Source organism: Aethalodelphis obliquidens, unplaced genomic scaffold, assembly GCF_003676395.1.
Source record: "Aethalodelphis obliquidens isolate GAN/ISIS:26980383/991018 unplaced genomic scaffold, ASM367639v1 scaffold40, whole genome shotgun sequence".
Lineage (NCBI taxonomy): Eukaryota > Metazoa > Chordata > Mammalia > Artiodactyla > Delphinidae > Aethalodelphis > Aethalodelphis obliquidens.
Genome location: NW_020837984.1, coordinates 12,158,451 through 12,172,936, shown reverse-complemented (window position 1 = coordinate 12,172,936; position 14,486 = coordinate 12,158,451). Strand labels below are relative to the sequence as shown.

At 36.9% G+C, this 14,486-nt stretch overlaps 1 pseudogene; it reads left to right on the top strand.

Annotated features, from left to right (window-relative positions):
- Positions 1-392: 392 nt before the first annotated feature.
- The window catches only part of LOC113633477 (myosin-9 pseudogene), an 83,518-nt pseudogene continuing 69,424 nt past the window's right edge, over positions 393-14,486 (top strand).

The window sequence follows — 14,486 nt, the reverse complement described above, 5'->3', positions numbered from 1 at the left end:
ATACAACATATTCAAGTCACTCCGTATATCAACGTAACTTACATTCAGACAGGAAAAAAAAAACACTTGTGAAAGCAACATTCTTTAAGGGGTCTGGGGACTTTACAGAGTTGGACCTGCTTGTCCCCAGCTCCTCTACACTGTGTCCCAGAGTTTCCCAATGGATCGAATTCCACTAGCTCACAGAGGAAGCTGGCTGATAACCCAGCTTGGATTGGCTCCCTTCATTTTCTCAATTCCCCACTCCTTGACTGGGTTTCCTGTGATCATTTCCAAAATAAACTACTTACATTCAAATTCTTGTTCTGGGGTCTGCCTCTGGGATACCAAGCTGAAAGAACATCAGAGACACGTACTTGAAATATGTCGATATGTAAGTGGATAATGAAAGCATGGATATCAAGGAGATCACCTATGGAAAGAATATGAAGGAAGAAGAGAAGAAAGTAAAGAATCTTTCTTGAAGAGCACCAACATTTAAGGGTCAGGAAGTAGATACATCAGCAGAAGGAGAGTCAGAGGGAGTTGCAGAGAGAAAGGAGGAAAAACCAGGGGAAGGGTTTCCAGTGAAGATTTTTTTAAGACCAAAAGAGACTTTTGAAATTGCTTAAATGTTGATAGAAAGAATGTGGTAGAAGAGTTTGAAATGCAGATAAGTGAAAGGATGAATATAGTCAGTCACTGGGGTCAGATTCCCAAGGGAGTAAGATAAAATTGGATCCAGATCTCAAGTAGAGTGATAAAGTCTGTAATGGACTTGGTGGGTTTGGTCATGGAAAACAGAGGAAATTTCTATCCGATGTTTTGGATGATTGGGTATTTGGGAACACGAAGATAATAAATTGACTTTCCCTCCTAGTTTTATCTGAACATTTTACAAAATAAAGATCATTGGCTTGACCAAAACTCAGAACAAAATGAATTTCGTTTTTTTCCTGCTAGACTACTCTGTCATTTAAAAGAACAAATTAGATGGACATGGAATTTGAGGAGAAGGTTTGTTTTATTTAATATTAAATTAAACTCCCTTTCTCTGTTCATCAAATTGAATTGGAATAAGGGTCTCTAATTACGGATTCCCAAATAGGGAAATTGTTTAGTCATTCTAACAGGTTTCACGTCCTATGTGGGTATAGAAAATTTCAGATGAATCTTATTGAATTATATTATTTTAAAATATTTACCTGAAGCCTAAAATATTTTGATTGGAACTTTTTTTTTTTTGGTCCAACTAAAAATGACATCTGATCTATATGACTGTAATGGATATTCTTGCAACCCTAATAGAACTCTTGATCTCTGGTCATTATTGAAACTAAAATTACTGTGAATATACAATGATTATTTACCTCTTAGTTCCAGATTTTTCTTAAATATCCAAATCTTTCTGTTAATGTTACATTCCTTTCTATTACACAGACTCAATCTATGTTGAGCAGGATAATTGTAGGGCTACTTAAACTCTGGTCCATTAGCCATGGTCCATTAGCATCCATATCATGGTGCTAGGGGTTAATATGATCCTGGCTGGGGGATTAGATTAAAAATTAAATTTTTAAATGTAGTATGAAACACTAAAAATTGTTAGAAGCATTAAAAATATAAGTTCCTGTATATGGGTTAGAAGACTATGGCCTTTACTTTGATCCTTGGGCCTGCTAGGCAGTAGCAAAATATATGCAAGGAGAAGAAAGTGTGATCGTGGTCTCTGTCTCTAAGATACTTGTAATTAACTCCAATAGCCTCTCCATAATAAAAGGATGGGCCTTAATTATTCTAGTATAAGCACTGCAATATTATAAAGATTGAAGATCTATCAATACAATCAAATGTATAAAAGGAAACTATTTGAAGTGGCTTGAAATTTCACATAGAAATCTAGTTCTTTATTATTTCATCAACAGAGTTGAGGAAAATCAGATGGCAGAACATTGTAATAATTCAATTATTGAAACAAATGGATTTTGGAAAGGTTTTTTCCTCTCATGTGGCATGTGTATGTGAGAGAGAGAGAGAGAGGGATTGAGATTGAGAGATTGAGAAGATTATAAAAGCAAAAGGGAGGAGGTAGGTGGGGAGGAAATCTGAATTGTTTAAACTGTATAAAAATGCTAGAATAAAATGAACATTCAAAACTCCGGTTGAATTTAATCTTTTGTTCAACTCATTCGCCAAGAAAATCTGTCTTCAAATGGTTCACATTGCAGAATATGATGACACCAATCACCTATCCTAGAGTCTACATTTGCTATAAAGACTATTGCAGCTTGATGATAGATGAGGAAATTTACTCCTATCGTCTGCATGGGAGTGACGTGCCAATAATTTAAGACTTTCGGTGATACGGTACTAACTTTATATTCTAAGCAATCACAACCTGTATTTATCCACCTGCTGTTTTTATGGCTTAGAAATCACACTTTCAGTTTGCGATGGTAATTTATTATATTTATATTATAGAAGAAGATTTTCAAATTATAGACTTGCATTGAGTTAGGGAAGGAATTAAAATACTTTGCCCCACTCCTGTTGATTAATAAAAATAGTCCATTCGATAGATGGAGTGTTCTCAAGGAAATGGACTCCTGGTCATCTTTAGAGTTTTCATTTGGGAACAAAATCTGTGGGAACATATTTAAGTTTTAGACAAGAGAAGTATGGAAATCAGTTTTTAGTAAGTAGAGAAGGGTAGTACCTACAACTCTTTGAAGGATTTTATCATGTGTAATATCTTCTCATTGGATTTTTCAAAATAATGTTTGCTAACTACCGTTAAAACAATATTTCTCTTACTTTAGGCATCTAACAGCTATCTGTATAATTTCAACCAGTCTGTGTTACATATATACTATTATTTGCCTGATTTTTCTTCATATACACCCACTTTATAATTATTTATTGTAGAAGCCAATACTACTAGTGATATATCTCCTACACTTTGGAAAACACCGCATTAAAACATAATTTGCAGCTAAATTCATTGGCACTGTTCTATCCCCATTTTGCCAGAATTTGATAAGACCTAAAAATGTTTTGCTTCTTTTTTTCTCAATATCTCAGTGATGGCTGATTTCAACTGAATACTGTTTGAAATGTATTTGAATCATTCTGCCATCAGTAATATGGATCCATCCATAGCTAAACTATACGTTGCTCATAAATTTCTCTCCATCTTCCTTTAATTTAAATAGTTTTTTATAATTTTGTTGAACTCTATGCCCAATTGCCAGATATACTTAAATGTCTGTGAACATACATTTTTCTCTTTCAGTGATATTACTTACATAAAAAAAATAGATGGCACACTTCACAGTTTTTTTTTAAAATACCCCCATGTAAGTGGATATAAGGGTGTTCACTGTAAAATCATTTCAACTTTTCTGTATTTTTGAAAATTTTAATAAAAAAAAACATTGGGGAAAAAAACCCAACTTCTACTCCATGAGAACCGAAAACATGCACCTTTGAATTTGTTCTGTAGTGGTTAAAAGCAAGTGAAATATGCAGTAGCTAAATGAGAATATTACCAAATTTTCTTCATATAGGTTGTGGGTCCTTAAAGTCTTGGTTTAAGGAAGGTCAGAAACACCTACGGATGGTTATGAATTCCTTGAGGTACTGACAGTTATCCATAAGTGAATATATTTGGTTCGTTTCCTCTATCAATAGCTGAAGGTAAGGAACTTCAAATATTAAACTCCCTTTTTTTCTTTTTTCTTTTGATATTTGTGCAGGATATTTATTATAGTGTTAGTCACATTGAACAAAAATGGAAGACAAATTTATTTATTTTATTTTTTTGTATTTTTGTATTTTTTTAAATTGTTATGTATTTCACAGTTGATACCATCACCATTTTATTTTATTTTATTTGAATTATACTTGATTTATGATATTATATTAGTTTCAGGTATACAGCATAGTGATTCAGTATTTTTATAGATTATACTCCATTAAAGTTTATTATAAAATAAAGGCTATAATTCCCTGCATTGTACAATGTATTCTTGTTGGTTATCTATTTTATACATAGTAGATCGTACCTCTTAATCCCATACTCCTCTCTTGCTCCTCCCCAGCTCCCTCTCCCGCTGGTAACCACTAGTTTGTTTTCTACATATGTGAGTCTGTTTCTGTTTCACTATATACATTGTCTGTTTTATCTTTTAGATTCCACATATAAGTGATATCATACAGTATTTGTCTTGTTCTAACATTTCACTAAGCATAATATTCTCTAGGTCCATCCACATTGCTGCAAATGGCAGAATTTCATTGTTTATGGCTGAGTAATATTCCATTGTTATATGTATGTATGTATGTATGTATATATATATATGTGTGTGTGTGTGTGTGTGTCTATATATCACCATTATATATGTAAGCGTATATATACCACATATATGTATTGGGTTGGCCAAGAGGTTTGTTCAGTTCTTTCTGTAAGATGGCTCTAGTAGCACTTAGTTGTCTTTAACTTCATTGGAAACAATTTTGATAGATTGTATGTGACAGCTGTCATATCAGTGTGCATTTTAAAAAAAGACATCAAAATTGGTGAATTTTTGTGTAGCCATTTTAATATTGAAGATGGAAGGAAAAAGCAACATCTTCAGCATATTATGCTTTGTTATTTCAAGGAAGGTAAAAATGCAACTGAAACGCAAGAAAATGATTTGTGCAGTGTATGGAGAAGGTGCTGTGACTGATCGAACATGTCAAAAGTGGTTTGCGAAGTTTTGTGCTGGAGATTTCTCGCTGGGCAATGATCCATGGTCGGGTAGACCAGTTGAAGTTGATAGCGATCAAATTGAGACATTAATTGAGAACAATCCACGTTATACCACATGGGAGACAGCCGACATACTCAGAATATCCAAATCAAGTGTTGAAAATCATTTGCACCAGCTTGGTTATGTTCATCACTTTGATGTTTGGGTTCCACATAAGTTAAGTGAAAAAAATCTTTTTGACTGTATTTCCACATGCTATTCTCAACTTAAACGTAATGAAAACATTCCGTTTTTAAAACAAATGTGACAGGCGATGAAAAGTGCATACTGTACAATAATGTGGAACAGAAGAGATCGTGGGGCAAGAGAAATGAACCACCACCAACCACACCAAAGGCCAGTCTTCATCCAAAGAAGGTGATGTTTTGTATACGGTGGGATTGGTAGGGAGTCCTCTATTATGAGCTCCTTCCGGAAAACCAAACAATTAATTCCAACAAGTACTGCTCCCAATTAGACCTGATTGCAGCACATGATGAAAAGCGTACAGAATTAGTCAACAGAAAACACATAATCTTCCATCAGGATAACACAAGACCTCATGTTTCTTTGTTGATCAGGCAAACTGTTACAGCTTGTCTGGGAAGTTCTGATTCATCCGCTGTATTCACCAGACATGGCACCTTTGGATTTCCATTTATTTAGGTCTTTACAAAATTCTCTTAATGGAAAAAAATTTCAATTCCCTGGAAGACTGTAAAAGGCACCTGGACCAGTTCTTTGCTCAAAAAGATAAAAAGTTTTGCGAAGGTGGAATTATGAAGTTGCCTGAAAAAAGGCAGAAGGTAGTGGAACAAAAGGGTGAATACGTTGTTCAATAAAGTTCTTGGTGAAAATGAAAGATGTGTCTTTATTTTTACTTAAAAACCGAAGGCACTTTTTGGCCAACCCAATATGTATATATGTATATATGTACCACATCTTCTTTATCCATTTGTCTGTTGATGGGTACTTGGGTTGAGTACACATCTTGGCTATTGTAAAGAGTGCTGCTATGAATGCTGAGGTACATGTATCTTTTCAAATTAATGTTTTGTTTTGTTTCAGATATATACTCAGGACTTGAATTGCTGGATCATATGGTAGTTGTATTTTTAGTTTTATGAGGAACCTCCACACTGTTTTTCCATAGTGGCTATATCAATTTACATTCCCACCAACAGTGTACTAGGGCTCCCTTTTTCTCCATTTGTCATTTGTGGTCTTTTTGATAATGGCCATTCTGATAGGTGTGAGGTGATATCTTATTGCGGTTTTGATTTGAGTTTCTTTGATGACTAGCTATGTTGAACATCTTTTCATGTGCCTGATGACCATCTGTGTGTGCTCTTTGGAAAAATATCTATTCAGTTCTTCTGCACATTTTTAAAAATCAGGTTGTTTTTTATTTGTATATTTTTTTATATTGAGATGTATGAGTTGTTTATATATTTTTGGATATTAACACCTTTTCAGTCATATCATTTGCAAATATTTTCCCAGATTCAGTAGGTTGTCTTTTCATTTTGTCGATGGTTTCCTTTGCTGTGAAAAAGATTTTAAGTTTAATTAGGTCCCATTTGCTTATTTTTGCTTTTGTTTTCTTTGCCTCAGCAGATTGATCCAAAAAACCATAAATCGGTACAATTTATGTCAAAGAGGGTGCTGCCTGTTTTATCCAAGGAGTTTTATGGGTTTTGGTCTTACATTTAGGTCTTTTGAGTTTATTTTGTATATGGTGTGAGGAAATGTCCTAATGTCATTTTTTTACATGTGGCTGTCCAGTTTTCCCAGCACCACTTATTGAAGAGATTGTCTTTCCTTCATTGTATATTTGTGCCTTCTTTGTCATAGATCAATTGGCCATAGGTGTGTGGGTTTATTTCTGGGCTGTGCATTCTGTTCTATTGATCTGTGTGTCTGATTTTGTGCCAGTACCATGCTGTTTTGATTACTGTAGCTTTGTAATACAGTCTGAAGACAGGAAGTGTGATACCTTCAGGTTTGTTCTTTTTTTCTCAAGATTGCTTTGGGAATTTGGGGGGTTTTGTAGTTACATATAAATTTTGGGAATTTTTCTTCTAGTTCTGTGAAAAACATCATGGGTATTTTGCTAGGGATTGCATTAAATCTGTAGATTGCTTTGCGTAGTATGGCCATTTTAACGATACTAATTCCTCCAATCCAAGAGCTTGAAAGATATATTTGGAAAGGGATATCCTTCCATTTCTTTGTATCATCTTCAATTTCATTCATCAGTGTTTTACAGTTTTCAGAGTATAGATCTTTTACCTCCTCGGTTAATTTTATTCCTAGATATTTTATTCTTTCTGAAGCAATTTTTAAATGGGATAGTTTTCTTGATTTCTCTTTCTGATAGTTCATTATTAGTGTACAGAAAAGCAACAGATTTCTGTATATTAATTTTGAATCCTGCAACTTTACTGAATTCATTTATTAGTTCGAATCATTTTCTGGTGGAGACTTTAGGGTTTTCTATATATAGTATCATGTCATCTGCAAATAGTGACAGCTTTACTTCTGCTGTTCTAATTTGCATGCCTTTTTTTTTTTTTCTTGACTGATTGATGTGGCTAGGACTTCCAATACTGTGTTATTTAGAAGTGGCAAGAGTGGGCATCCTTGTCTTGTTCCTGATTTTAGAAGAAAAGCTTTTAGCTTTTCACCATTAAGTATGATGTTAGATGTGGACTTGTCATAAATGGCTTTTATTATGTTGAGATATGTTCTCTCTATACCCAACTTTGATGAGAGTTTTTATCATGAATGGATGTTGAGTTTTCTCAAATTCTTTTTCTGCATCAATTGAGATGATCACGTAATTTTTATCCTTCCTTTTGTTAATGTGGTATATCACATTGATTAATGTGTGAATATTGAAATATCCTTGCATCTCCTGGAATAAATCCTGCTTGATCATGGTGTATAATACTTTTTATATATTGATGGATTTAGTTTGCTAATGCTTTGTTAAGGACTTTATTCCCTATATATTCAACGAAGTATTGGCCTGTGATTTTCTTTCTTTCTTTCTTTCTTTTTTTTTGGTATTATCTTTCTCTGGTTTTGGTATCAGGATAATGTTGGCCTCATAGAATGAATTTAGGAGTGTTTCATCCTCTTAGATTTTTTGGAATAGTTTCAGAAGAAAAGGTATTAGTTCTCCATTTATGGTTGGTAAATTCCTCTGTGAAGCCTATCAGGGACTGTGTCTGATCCCAAGTTGCTGGAGCAGAAGCCCCGAGAGTCAGGCCAGATTCTGTTCCCTCGAAGTGTGTGTTTCACCCTCTCCCAGCACTGGGACCTTTTCCCCAGAGTAGGGGAGTGGTGAAGCAAGGTGGGCCTATACAGGCTTTCAGCTCATGTTGGCTACAGACAGAGGTCCAAACTGTCTCCAATGTGCTGTCTATGCAGGTGCCCACAGTTATTTCCCTTGCTCTGCTCAGAAGCAGTCTTAGGTGCAAATCACCTTTCTCCCTCAGAGCCAATCAGTGCCCCAACCCTCCACTGCCCCTGGCTTGCTGTGGAGCCACACCACAGGGCAGGTGACGCCCACATGGCCTCTTGGAGTATATCAGACAGCTGTGATGGACCAGCTGCCGTCAGAGTTCTGGGCTCCTTCTGATGCACTGCTTGAGTGAGCACCAACAATGGCCAGGTCTGCCCCACTCAGAGGCTGTCCTGGGACCTAGTCACCTCTGCATCCCATGGCTGAGCTTTCTCCCCAGTTGTGGCAGCTCTAAATCCAGTTCCACACTGTGATGTGGAGTGAGTAGGGCTGTAGTGTTCACTTGGCTCGGGCTGGGGCACACATCAAGGCAGTCACGGGAAACCTAGCAGCTGCCAGAGCAGACTTCCCTCTGCCCTCTCCACACTGCCTGGGGGAGAGCCAGCATGTGTTCCTCATGAGCAGAGTCCAGGCTTCCCGTAGCCCTCCTGTTTGTCCCAGCGGTCCTCCAACCAGCCAAGGGGATTCATCTCCCCTTTGTAGGACCCCTGGACTAGGGCACCCAGTCTCGAACTGCTCACTCCCTAGGGTAGGTCTCCACCTGTATTTTTCCTTTTCCTCTAAGTCCTCTCCCAGGGGCACAGGTCCAGACCTGATTGCTTCACTTCCCTTCCTACCTGATTACATGTGTATCTTTCTCACAGCCTGGTTGTACAGGTGTCTTTCTGCCAGTTTCCTGTTAGTTTTCAGTGAGACTGCTCCACGTGTAAATGTATGTTTGATGTGTTCATTGGGGGAGCTGAGTTCTGCATCCTCCTACTCTGTCATCTTGATCAATTCCTTGCTATCAAGGAGTCAGATTTGAGCTAGCCTCCTGTATCCTGCTCAGCCACCTTGCAATAATCTTTTTTTTCTTTTTAAAATCTATGGTCCACATTTTTGTTATAACAAAATTTTCCCGATTTTATTATTGGAAAGATACAAAAGGTAATATTCAGATATACGAGAACATGGACTTTACCTAGTATATAAGCATTAGCAGTTCATCCCTCTCTGTTCCTTCTGTCTCAATTTACTTGCCATATCCTCACAAGGAAATATTTCAATCAGTTTATTACTTGATAAATTTTTACCGTAATTTCTAGTGGTAAAGGTTCACCCAAACTCATATACAACTGTATATGGGGAACATTTAAAAATCTTTGTGGTGATTTTTTTTGAGACATTTTTAGTATGATATGGAATATTCTAATACATAGCAAGCAGTTTCCTGAATACAGAATAATACATATGACAGTTCTGTGGTGTGAAGAGTCCTCATTATCTTTCAGCAAATAAGAGTGAGTCATCAAATAAAAATTAATGACTTTAGTGAAGAATCATTGGAACTCACTGTTGTTAAAGAAAGACAGATGAAGTGATTGATGCACGTGGTAACATGCCTTGAAATATGACTACACTAGGGCTTTAGTCTTCTCGACTGATATGCAAGCTGTAATAAAGCTTTACTGTTATTCCATACCAGCAATGGCATTAACAATACAATTTGAGTTGCTTGGTGGAGGACAAGCCAAAACAAAGATAACTGAATATTGTTTAATTTCAAGTTTTAAGACCTTAACTTCATTCAACTCGGTCACATCAAATTCCTAGAGTGAGAAAAGCAACTGAACGAAGGGAAAGAAGCAGAATATGTGAAATATATTCACATGCATTTTTATACTCACAACAGCTTTTCAGAAACTGAGATCTCACTTAATTATTTGCAACAGGGCAAGCACAGAACATTCTCTGACAAGTATTTTAAGTCTAGTACTAAAAAAGCCTATTTAGACAGGCGGGTCATGCAGCATCCTTTAAATTTTATTTCATGTTTTTTTCATTATAATGATTCATCACAATTGCTATGGTTAAAACAAACAAACAAACAAAAACAGCACCTGCTTTTTCTAACACCCAGTACCTTAAACCAGCATTGTGTAGTATATATAAATAAAGATTGCAGATGCTTGCTGGGACAGCACATCCTTCCTCACCCCTGAAATTTCTAATCCTTGACTCCTGGTGTAAAATGATCCACTGTCCACCTGGCACACGGATTGCACCATATCTTGAATTTTAAAGTTTCATGGAATTAGCTTAACCCACAAAGGTTCTCAAATGTTTGAACTTCAGCTGACATCCTTGAGGATGGATGGTTTTAAGGAAGTAAGGTCATGCTCAACCCCAGAACACACTGAATTTGTCTGTACCTAAGCCATTTGTCTCCAGATTTTTGTTTTTAATTGAGAAAAGTCCAAACCATATAATCTATGGGTCACCTACCTGAAGGTGTTGTATCTGTTTACCACAGTTATTTTTACTCCCAAACAGTATAGTTCAACATGCACAAATAACTTTTTAAAATGTATACCTTCTTCTTTAAAATATTCTGTCCCATTATGGTTTATCACAGGATATTGAATATAGTTCCCTGGGCTATACAGTAAGACCTCGTTGTTTACCATTTGCTATATAATAGTTTGCATCTGCTAATCTCAAACTCCCAATCCACCCCTCCCCCAACATGCACAAATAACTTGGTACTCATTAAGTCAAATGAATTTTGAAGCAAATAAAAAGCAATATGGCTTATGATGTGCACTGATAAATGCCATTGATAACCCTTAAAATCCTTATGCCCATTTGAGGACAACATTACAACATATTCCAGAATTGTTTACAGCTTTTACAAATAACCAGGGAAGTTGGTTATTAACCAACTGCATTATAAAAGTGCAGATGGAAAATGAGGAAGTTTTGCAAGACTGAGAATAGTTACCATAGAATTCTAGACTCATAGAACTAAAAGGAATATAATAGAAATCATAATAATGCCTGGCTCTTCATCTCTTTGTCCAATCCACAAACATTTATTAAGCATCTACTGTATGCCAGATGTTGATGATAAAAAGATATGCTTAAGAGCACAGGGTTGAGGAGGAGAGATACGTACACAAGGACACAATAAAACAGGGAAACTGACAAGAGCTTTGTGGACACAGACAAGAATACAAATCTGTTTGAGGGCTGGAAGTCACTCCTTCCTCTAAGGTCTATTTATTTCCTTCTCTTCGTCACATCTAAAGAGTACGTGTGATCTACTTAATTTTTATATGATTATAAGTCGTTGACGAAGGCATTGGATAGGAGCTTGCTATTTATGGTAAAGAAAGACAGAAACTTCTCATCGTGTGGTAATTCACATTAAAACATATGCATTTGACAATTTTTAACGGAAAATTCTTGATCAGGAATGTATTAAGGATAAAAGTACATGTACTGTCTCTAATTAACTAGATGATTATTTTGAGTTAGACTGTTGTCGTCAATCATGGCTGCACATTAGATTCATCTGCAGAACTTAAGAAAAAAGAAAAAACAGTGGTTCTCACCCCAGAGAGTCTGATTTAATTGGTTTGAGATGGACTGAGAGCATCATTATTTTTACATAGTTCTGCAGTTTACTTTGTTCTGCCAAGAGCTGAGAGACTTTGGTTTAGAGTAATAGCCTTTTTCAACCCATTCTCAACTCGTTTTGAGTAAATCCTTACACTTCCCAGTACCACATTAGTGGGACACACTTCTTATTTACTAAGATACTCAAGATACACAGCCTGAATTAACCACCTCTGCTGTTTCTGGCGCCTCAGAAGAGCTGGTATTCTCCCTGTTCTACTGTCTTTTCCTTGAACAGCCTGTCATAATTCTTCCAGTTTCTAGTGTACTTGCCTTATTCTTAGCAAGTTGCCTCATCTAGGTTTTTTTTTTTTTTTTTTCTTTTTTTGCGGTACGCGGGACTCTCACTGTCGTGGCCTATCCCGTTGCGGAGCACAGGCTCCAGACGCGCAGGCTCAGCAGCCATGGCTCACAAGCCCAGCCGCTCCGTGGCATGTGGGATCCTCCCGAACCGGGGCACGAACCCGTGTCCCCTGCATCGGCAGGCGGACTCTCAACCAGTGCGCCACCGGGGAAGCCCTCATCTAGTTTTTAGATGCCTTTTGGTTGTGAACTGCCTGCCATTTTCTCTTTTTTTTTGAAAATAATGTGACTTTTATTATAAATTATGTTTTCATAGAAAATTTATAAAATATAAGCCACAAAATTAAGAACAAAGATTTTCCCCAGTACTACAAGAATAGGCAACACTACAGTGGCACATATTTTCTTTTTTGTGTTAATAGACACAGTAACACTTTATTTATAAATTTAGAATCCTACTGTATCAAAATATCTTTTGTAATCAATGCTTCACCTAAAAAAATCTTATCTTGAAGTATTTCAATATTTCTAAATTATCTGGTAGATTGTAATTTTTAATAGTTGCTTGGCATTCCATTGACTATATAAAATAACATATATTTTAAAAAATTTATTATTATTTTTTTGCGGTACGCAGGCCTCTCACTGTTGTGGCCTCTCCCATTGCGGAGCACAGGCTCCGGACGCACAGGCTCAGCGGCCATGGCTCACAGGCCCAGCCGCTCCACGGCACGTGAGATCTTCCCGGACCGGGGCACGAACTCGTGTCCCCTGCATCGGCAGGCGGACTCTTAACCACTGCGCCACCAGGGAAGCCCTAATAACATATTTTTAAGCAGTCTCCTAAGTCTCCTATTTGGGGCATTGAATTGGTGTCATGTTTTCTTTTTACTTGAAAGGGTCTACAGTTGGATTTTGGGTTTTGATGCCAGGTTCGAATCTTTGGAGATTTTAATCCATTCATGCCAATTTTAGTATTTTGCAATTTTAGTCTGCTTTTATGTCATTTCCTCTTTTCTCCCTCTTTTTAAGAAGCTATCTTCCCTGATTTCCTTTTCCGTCTCCCTCATCATTTGGCCATCAGTGATGAGGTGATTTGGGCTGGGAGCAAACGCCATTGGCAAGCTCCTTGCTCACTGCTGGATTATCCTTTGCGTCCAACTCCCCTTATTCCAGGAAATATTGAGAATATTCTTCTGTCTGTATTTCTTCCTCCCTTTTCATAGGCCATATGCTCTTTCCCGTACAGGTCAGAACTGGATTTACTTCAATGTGGTCTATATCTTGCAGAATTCTTAGAAGTTTCTGCTGTTTGTGTACCATATCCCTGGTTCTGACTGCTGATATAGGTTTTCCTATATCACATGAAGTGTCTATTATGTCAGTCATTAAAAGTAGTGCTATGTAGAGATTCCAGACTGAGACATAAATGAATACAAATCAAGTGTCCCTAGTTTATTCATTTTAGGTGTTCATGAAATAATTTAACTCTCTAAGTCTTAGTTTTCTTATTTATAATAGGTAATAGGACTTGTACTTAGCTCATAAAATTATTACAGGGATTAAACAAAATAGTGCTGGTGGTGTGTGTAGCACAATTGTGTGTGTAGCACAATTGTGTGTGCTTAATAAATGTTAGTTTGTTGGTGAGGATGATAATGATGAAGATGATGATGAGAATGAGGATTTCAGTGAACACTTCAGGTTGCCATTGTGCCCAGAACCCATTAATGAGGAATGAGTAAAAAGTAATCTGATTCTTTTATTGAAAGCACATTGTTTTGAACGAGAATGAACACGTGTTAAATTACAAAATCAATTAATAAGCTATTGAAAGCAGATTTTTTTTTTTTTTGTGGTACGACGCGCAGGCTCAGCGGCCATGGCTCACGGGACCAGCCGCTCCACGGCATGTGGGATCTTCCTGGACCGGGGCACGAACCTGTGTCCCCTGCATTGGCAGGCAGACTCTCAACCACTGTGCCACCAGGGAAGTCCGAAAGCAGAGTTTTTAATTGTTTGTTTTAAAGTTGAATCACTCTGTACCTGAAAAGTTTTCTTTTTTTTTTCTTAAATACAAGTATGTTTCTAATATTTATAATCCCCAAACTTATGCTACAGCTTAAACCACCTTATGGGCTGAGTTGTGTCCCCCCCAAGCTCAATTCACATGTAGTTCTAACTCCTCATACCACAAAATGTGACATATTTGGAGACAGGATCTTTAAAGAGGTGTAATTAAGGTTAAATGAGGTCATCCAGGTGGGCCATAACCCAACGTGACTAGTGTCTTTACAAAAAAAGATTAGGACACAGACACATACAGAGAAAGCCCACATAAAGACACCAGAAGACAGCCATTTACAAGCTAAGGAGAGAGGGCTTAGTAGACTCCAACCGTACTAACACATTGATCTTGGCCTTCCAGCCTCCAGAACTAGAAA